Below are 8,245 nucleotides of genomic sequence, written 5' to 3' on the forward strand. Positions count from 1 at the left end.
TAAACCTTGGTTTAGGAATATGGGTAAGAGCCTTTTGTTCCTTTCTTGTTTGAGTAGGTTTTCTTTTCGGGCCCGGCTTTTCTGCGTGGAATATTTGAAAGCTTCCATTATTTTCTTGTCGTTTTCACTTGTGTATTTTGTGTGTTGAGCTGTGTGGAGCCAGGCTGGGAGAGCTCACCTGGTGTTCACCTGGAGAAGAGAGAGGTCTGGGGGTACCTTAGAGCCCCTTCCAGTGCCTAAAGGGGCTCCAGGAGAGCTGGAGAGGAACTTTGGACAAGAGCCTGGAGTGATAGGAGAAGAGGAAATGGCTTCTCACTGCCAGAGGGCAGAGTTCAATGGGATATTGGGAAGAAATTCCTTCCTGTGAGGGTGGGGAGGCCCTGGCACAGATTCCCAGAGGAGCTGTGGCTGCCCCTGGATCCCAGGAAGTGTCCAAGGCCAGGTTGGACGTTGGGGCTTGGAGCAGCCTGGGATAGTAGGAGGGGTTTGGAACAAGATGAGCTTTAAGATCCCTTCCAATCCAAACTCTTCTGGGATTCTGTGACTTGCTCTGTTTTGCATAAATCCTCTGCCCCTTTCACCCCCTATGGAAAGGCCACAGGAACCTGGGAGCAAGGTAGAATTAATTAACCAATTAACCATCTGTCTGCTGGGTGTGAGCAGCTCTGCCCCTTGTCTATTACAGGGTGTTGAGCCAAATGCCCTGATAAGAGCCCTGATAACAGAAACAACAGCCTCAGATAAAGACTCTTCAAACTGCATTTGTTCTGCCTTGCAGAAAAATCCTGGCCAAAGCTGTGTCCTATTAGCCAACCTGTCTGCCGGGGATGGCACAAGGACGGGGACATCCTCCCTGCTTCCCCCTCTCCAGGTGCTTCCTTTGCTATTCGTGGCTCCAGGTACCCGGGGTGCAGCCACTCTTTCGTGTAATTAAGCTCGAGTTGCAGAGCTCCCATTAATTATCGAGTCTCCTGTCTCTTGGCTTCTTGTCTGGGCGCTAGTGACTTGTCTGGGTTTTTAGGGAAAGGGTGCTCTGTGCTGATCTTTCCTCCTCCCAGTTTTCCTGCAGGGTGAACAGGAGAACTGTCAGTGGTTATTTCCTTGCTGGGAGAGACGTGGCCAGTGAGTACAGACAGACCTCTGTCCCTCCTGTGACACCAGGGACGTCAGCACCGCTGCCACGCTGAATTCCCCCTGCTTTCTCCACTGCTTGCCCACGCTTTCCACATCAGCTCCTGCCAGAACTGATGTCCTCGGAGCTGTGTTTCCCTTCTCATCGCACAGAGGATGCTGGAGTTTGTTGGGTCTTCCACAGGCTGCTCTGAGTTGGCGAGGGATCTGTGGAGCCCAGCATCCATCTCCACCGTTCCTGCCTGCTCCTGCTGACTCCCACAGGCTGCGGCTGTCCCAAGTTTCTTTTTATCCCCCAATTATTTCTGTCTGATCTTGACAAACTGACTGCTGGTCCTCCCCGTGCCTGGCACCGGCTCCTTGCACAGGAGGCACCTCCAGCAGGGTTTGTGGCCGCTGCGGCAAACGCAGCAACGTGTGGCTCCTCATCCTCCTGGAGACGGGAAAGCCAATCCCGAACCCAGCAGGGATGTCCAGATGAGCTGGGTTGTGGGAGCATCACGTTCAGCTACCTGAATTTTACGTGTTAAAGGACTTTCTTGCTGAATACACACACATCCCTCATCCCACGTGGGGGCTCTTTGGCCACACTTTACTTTTAGAAGCGACGCTGTGCGCTGCTGCTCCAGTTCAGACCTTATTTTTTTTTTTTTTTTTTTCCACCTCCTTTTCCTGCCTTCTCCCCTGGGGAAGCACCAAAGCTGGTCCAGCTGGCACGGCAAGGAGCCGGCGTTGGGGCGCCTGTGAGCACCTGCAGCTCCTCCTTTTCTCCTCGCCAGCAGCGAAGGCTCCGGGCTCTTCCTCGGCTGCCGCGGGAATCGCTGTCGCCGGCTCGGAGCGGAATGTCAGAAGCGTGTCGTGTGATTAATGACAGCGAGCCCTGTCGCAGCAGATGGGCCATTTCACAGTCTCGGAAGGTTTGGGAGGAGCCGCGCAGGGGGGTAATTAACACAACCCTGCTAACTCAGCTGCTGCCGTGTCCTACGGTGAGGCTGGAGTCGGCTCAGCTCCGTGTGCTCCGGGGAAAGGACATTTGGGAGCCCAGTTCCCATTCCAGCCCCTGCAGGTCCTGACAGGGGCGTGAGCGAACAGCTCATTCATTCCCTGCTTCCCCACACTTTGTATCCAAAGTCCTCGGGTCCTGCAGAAAAAAAAAAACAACAAAAAAGGCATTTGGCTTTTGTGGTGCTCCAGGAGTTGGTGGGAAATGTCCAGGGCAGGAGCTGAAGGGCTGAGGGAAGCAGGTTCCTGCAGGGGCTCTCCATCATGTCCCCATGCCCAAAAGGACATCAGGGGGATCTGAAGCCATTTGTGGGTGTAAATGTGTCCTTGAGGGGGAACCAAGGCTGGATCAGGAGCAGAGACAGGGTCTAGGCTGCAGTCAGCATCGAGCTGCAGCAGTATCCATGGTTTTTCTATCTCTTTCCTCCTCCCTGACAGGCAACTTACGCTCTCCTGGCACTGGCCTGGGTGTTTGTGCCCGTCTACATCTCACCTGGGGCACGTACAGCTGAGCCTGTCGTGGGGAGCGTGGCCTTGCACGGGTCCCCCACTCCCAGGAATCCTGTGGGACTCCCGAGTTCTGCTCTGGGAATAATGCTGTCCCCTCGCCCTCCCAGGAGCATCCCAGCAGGATGGGGCCTGCGCAGGGCAGTGACGGCTCTCCCTCCCGGCAGATTGTCACAATTCCTGAGTATCTCCAGCAGAGGTTTGGAGAGGAAAGGATCCATGGGTACCTCTCCAGCCTGTCGCTCCTGCTCTCCATCTGCACCAAAATATCGATGGGTATCCCCTCCTTCAACTCTGTGACCAATCCAGGACTTATTTCCAGCTATCAGAAGGTTATTTTGGGGGGTTCAGACCTTGTAGAGCCAAACTGAGGGAGAGAAACTACAGAAGTGGGACAAAAAGTGGGAATTTGTGGGCAGACGCTGTGTGTGACATCCCGAGAGTTCAGAGATGGATCCAGCAGTGACGGTTCTTTCCAGGGGGCCCCGATGGATGTGTGGCTGTGTGTCACGAGTCCCAAACTTGCCTTGTAGCAGAGGTTGTGGGCGAAATGTGCTCAGAGTTCGGGCTGCATTGCCCGGGTTTGTCTCCAATCTCTGGCAGCGATCTCCAACTTCCAGCATTCCCAAAGGGCTTGGGACAGCCAGGGACTGAACTGGGAATGTGTCCATTCCTTTGGGGCTCACGGGTTTTCTGAGGAGAGGAAGCCTTGCTGCAGCTACAAGATATTCGAGCCCGTGCAGTGCCTGGAAACCAGGCACTTTTCCACAGGGATGTTTTCCCCTCGTTTTAACCTCATTCACAACTCCCCGTGCGCAGCCTCTGCTCACGCTGGTAACCACGGGAAGGGTTTATCCAAGGTGAAACAGCTCGAGAGCCTGTGATACCAGGTCTAGGGCAAGCAGAAGAGAGCCTGGCACAGACAGCCCTGGGGGGCTGCAGGGAGACAGCGAGACAGAGATCAAGAGAGAAAACCTGCCGCAGGGAGCACTCCTGCTCTGATGGAACAGGTGGATCCGACCTGGGCTCTGCTGGGGCGAAAAGAAATGTGCTTTTGCAGGTGCCTGGCTGCAAGAAAGGTGCTTTTGCACCAGCTGAGGCAGGAGGGGCACTGCTGGCGCCCACATCGAGGCGCTCAGGGTCTGCCCCCGTGTTCGCCAGCTCCAGCGCCTCTGGATGCGCCATCCCTCCCTGCAGGGCGTTTGTGCAGCCCCAGGCCCTGGGCTGAGCTGTGGGGGATCCTCCGAGGGATGTGGGGGATGGAGCAGCCCAAACCCGGGATCTCTGTGCCCATCCCTGGGTGCCTCGTGCAAAGGGAGAGGCTGCATCCGCCCGGGCAGAGCCCGGCGCTGCCGCTGGGAATCCCGGGCTCCAGGAGAGCTCTGTCTCCCCGAACTGAGCAGGGTCACTGTGCTTTGGGTCTGACAGGCAGGTTGCAGGGACATGGCAGCCCTCTCCACAGCCTCCAGAGCGGCAGAGGCGGCACTGGTGACTCTGCTGCTGCGGCTGTATTTCCCCCCACAAACCCTGGCCCTGTCCTGCTGGAGGGCATTCTTCCACGTAACTAATACTCTTTGTATCCCAGTCGTACGAGGTGTTGAAAAATCCTGCAGAATCAGATGGTTCCTGAAATCATCTTGGTAGCTTTCGGAGCACCAGTTCAGTTGGCAAGTTTGGACAGCTTGGATTAATCTCTGATTGTCCTGATATCCAGGAAGCTGTTGAAACTCACTCCCCTCATGTGTCACATCTCCTTCCTGCTCCCAGCAAAGATCCAGGAGGAGCTCGAGGGACGTGCTGGAGCACGTGTGTGTCTGTGGTCCCTGGTTCCGTGATCCCTGGGCTTCTCACAGATCCCTCCTGGCGTTTAAAAGGAAAGGAAGCTGGGAGAGGATTTCTGCTGGGATAATTCGTTCTTGCCGGTCTGAATTCAAAGGAGGAGATCACTGGAAGATTGAAGCTGTCTTTCAGCCTCTCCCCTGGCATTCCCCCACGTCCCCTCTCCTCTCACCAAATCATGTCCCACTAACCCACGGGGACACGCTGCTTCCCTTTGTTTTCCAGCCTCTCCGTGGCTTTGCCCAGAAGCCATGGATGTCCTACAAGCTCCGTCTCAGCTGGGGAGGTGGCTGTGGCATCACCTCTTGCCCAACACCAGATGAAGCTGCAGATGAGCCCTGTGCAGTGCCCGCTCCAGTGGGAGCCTCTGCGGGCCCTCCTCCACACAGCCTTTCCTTGGGAGCTCCGCGGACACTCCCAAACTCCTGCTCCCCAGCCTCCCCCCAGCCTCTTTGGTCTGCTGAGCTTTCTCTGATCTCCGAGTCAGGCAGGATGTGACAGAAGAGGAATCAGGCTAATAAGGGGATTATCTTGGCATCTGGCTCCTCTCTCAGTAAATCCATCAGACAGTGGCTCTTTCCAGCCCTGGGTTGGGATGAGTGTCTGCAGACACGCGGGGCATCGCCCGCCTGGCCCCACGTCCCCAAACCCCCCGTGGCCGCAGTGGGAGGGAGGTGTGGAACTCTTTTCACAATTAGAGCAATTAGGCAGGGCTGTGTCCCCGCGGGTTCCTTTGGTCCTTGCTGGGGGCGGGGAGCTGCCTCAAAGCCCGGGATTATCTGGGTTTTTCCTGCCTCCTCTCCCTGCAGATGTTGTGTTTGCAGATGGAGTTTTTTGCTCTCCCAAGCTGAGACGCTGCTCCCTCAGCTCTTCTTTTTTGGCAGTGGGGATGACAGACCCTCCTCTTCTGGAAACCTCCTTTTGGCGGACCCCAGCCTCCCACATTTCGTGGCAGGGTGCGGCAGGGCAGCCCAAAATCCTGCTGGGAGATGGCTTCCCACCCAGCTGGGAACACGTGAGGAGTCACACAGGCGTCCTGGCCTTGGTAAAGAGCCCCTGCAGACTCCTCTGCACCCCGGGGAACTCGTTCTGCCGAGGTTCTGGCTTCACCAATTGTTAATCCCAAGCCGTCTCCAAAGCCAGCTTTTATTGGGAAGGCTTTAGCGACAGTTGGGTAAGAACAAGTTTCCAGGTGAGGTCACCGGTGGAGGCAGGGATCTCTCTGGATTTTGAAGCCTGACTTCAAAGGCTTCTCCTCTCCTCTTGAGGTTGAAAGGACTTATTTTATGAATAGGTCATGCCTGGTTTTAATTAGCTTGTTTTTGTATTTGGGATGTCTTATTAATGCCTCAGTCACATGTGCTTTTATTTTTTCCCACCCTTGCAGAATTACCAGGAAGGGAGGTGGAGGTACCTCTGCTTCCTCATAGCAAAGGCTTCGACTCATTTGCAGACGAGTGCAAAAATGATTAAGCATTGAGAAAGCCGGGAGAAGCGATGATGAAATCTCTCGTCCAGGGCTGAATCTCCCAGCTGGGCTGCAGGGAAGGGATCCTGGAGAACGGGGAGAAAATCAAGGGGGAAGAAAACTTCCTGGGTGGGTGGTGCTGAGGTGACAGGAGATGGATCCCTCTGAGGGACGTGAGGAGCTCTGTTTGGCACCAGGGATGCTTGGCTGGCACTGTGCTAGCAAGGCTTGGACTCTTTTGGGTTCCCACTTCAGGCTGCGTTGGGAGGAGGCGGCTGAGGGCTTTGCTTTTGCTTGGGGCTTTTCTTGTCGCTGGAGCCTGTGCTGGGTGAGGGATTCACCTGTCCCCTTGTAGGGCTGCTCAGGGGGATCGAGCTGTAGCTGCGTCGCTTTTGAGGTGGGAAATGTCCAGGTCATTCCCTGCTAGAGGTCATGGCATGGCTGCCCATGAGTTGGCTCCTCTTCAAGAGGTCATTCCGGGGCTGAGTTCCTTCCTGGTGTTGAGGAGGGCTCTCCCAGACGCACGGCCAATCCCAAGGGCAGCTGAGGACAGGCAGTGCCTCCCTTGGGAATGCCAGGCATGACTGTGGTGTGAGGCCTGGTCCAGATGCCATGGAAGAAGCCCTGGATCAGGATCCTCAGGAGCGTGGTGTGGTGCTCTTCTGGCTGGTTTGATTGCATTTAATGACCTTGTGTCTAACGCTGCGGGCTCAGGTGCTGGGGAGCGGCTTTTGCCTTGTGCTGAAGCCGGCTGTGCGCTCCCCTCGTGGGTTTTGGGCTGGTGGAGCCCTCCTGGGCAGCTCACACCTCTGCTCTTCCCTTGCACCATCCTGCAGGGCCCCTCTCCATCACCCCGTGCTGATCCTCAGCTCCGTGTGGGAATGTGCTGGGGCAGAGCTGGGGCCAGGAGGGGTGACACTGGAAAAAAAGTCCTGCCCAGCACCTTCCTAATCCCCAGAGACGGCTCCCACATGACAGGGCAAGGTGGCCCTGCTGCTGGGAGGTGTGTGAGGAGATGTCAAATCAGAGCCGCTGTCTCGGCTGTGGGAACCCGTCACAGCTCGGGGCCAGGGTGTGGAGTCAGCTCTTCTTGCCTCTTCCTGCCCCTTCTGGCCTCATTCCCTTCCCCAAACAAGGTTTTTTGTGGAGAGCTGAGCGCCAGGGATGGCTGAGCTCAGCTGTGGGTGGAGATGTGGTGGTGGTGGCATTGTCACTGTCCCTGTGCCCGGTCCTGTCCTCCCATGGTGTCAGGGTTTTTCCTGAAGGAGGTGTCCCAGCTCTGAGCCTTTGCTTCACCTCTCATTTCCACCCAGGTGGGTGCAGTGCCAGCTGGAGCTGCCTGCTCTGCTCCCCGGGGCTGGGGGAAGGTGACACAGCCACCCCCGGGACCCTGGGCTTCAGGATTGTCCTGGTGTGTGCCACAGGGTTCCAGAAAAGGCTCCACGGGGACCTGAGTGCAGCTTTCCAGTGTTTAAATGGCTTATAGAAAAGAGGGAGAGCCACTCTTTATATGGGCAGGTAGTGACAGGAAAAGGGGGAAATATTTTTAAAATAAAAGGGGAGAGATTTAGATTGGATACAAGGAAAAAAATCCTCCCTGTGAGGGTGGGGAGGCCCTGGCACAGATTCCCAGGGAAGCTGTGGCTTCCCCTGGATCCCTGGGAGCATCCAAGGCCAGGCTGGACGGGGCTTGGAGCACCTGGGACAGTGGCAGGTGTCCCTGCTCATGGCAGGGGGTGGATGAGATGATGCTGAAGACCCTTTCCAACCCAAACCATTCCAGGTTCCCACGTCCCCGCTGTCCCCACAGAGGTGGCTGTTTCCCTGCTGTGTCACTCCTGCAGCAGTCCTTGGGCGATGGATGTCACCTGAGCCCTGGTTTTCCACACACACACACACATCTCTGCTCAGGGACCCTCTTTGTGCAAGTCTGCCTGGGCTGGGACCTGTCCCTGTCCCTGTCCCTGTCCTGGTGGTCACGGGGCTCTGCACCATGGCAGGTGGGCTGCTCAGCATCTGCTGGCCTCCGATTTTCTTCTTTCGTTGGAGCACACCCCTAACCGACCCTTCTGCCTTTCTTTGCTTAGCGGTTCTTTTTGCTCCTGGAGGGTTTCCGGTCATCACACGGACGCACTGCAGACACTCATCGTGCTCCTGGGAGCCTTGGTGCTGGCGGTGAAAGGTGGGAGCTGGGACAGCACAGATCCCTTCAGAGGCACCCTCTCCCCCCAGCGGGGTGCTCTTGGAAATAAATGTCCAGTCTGAGCAACCTGGTGGCCAGCAGGGCCCCGGTTTGTG

This window comes from Hirundo rustica, chromosome 15, assembly GCF_015227805.2.
Source record: "Hirundo rustica isolate bHirRus1 chromosome 15, bHirRus1.pri.v3, whole genome shotgun sequence".
NCBI lineage: Eukaryota > Metazoa > Chordata > Aves > Passeriformes > Hirundinidae > Hirundo > Hirundo rustica.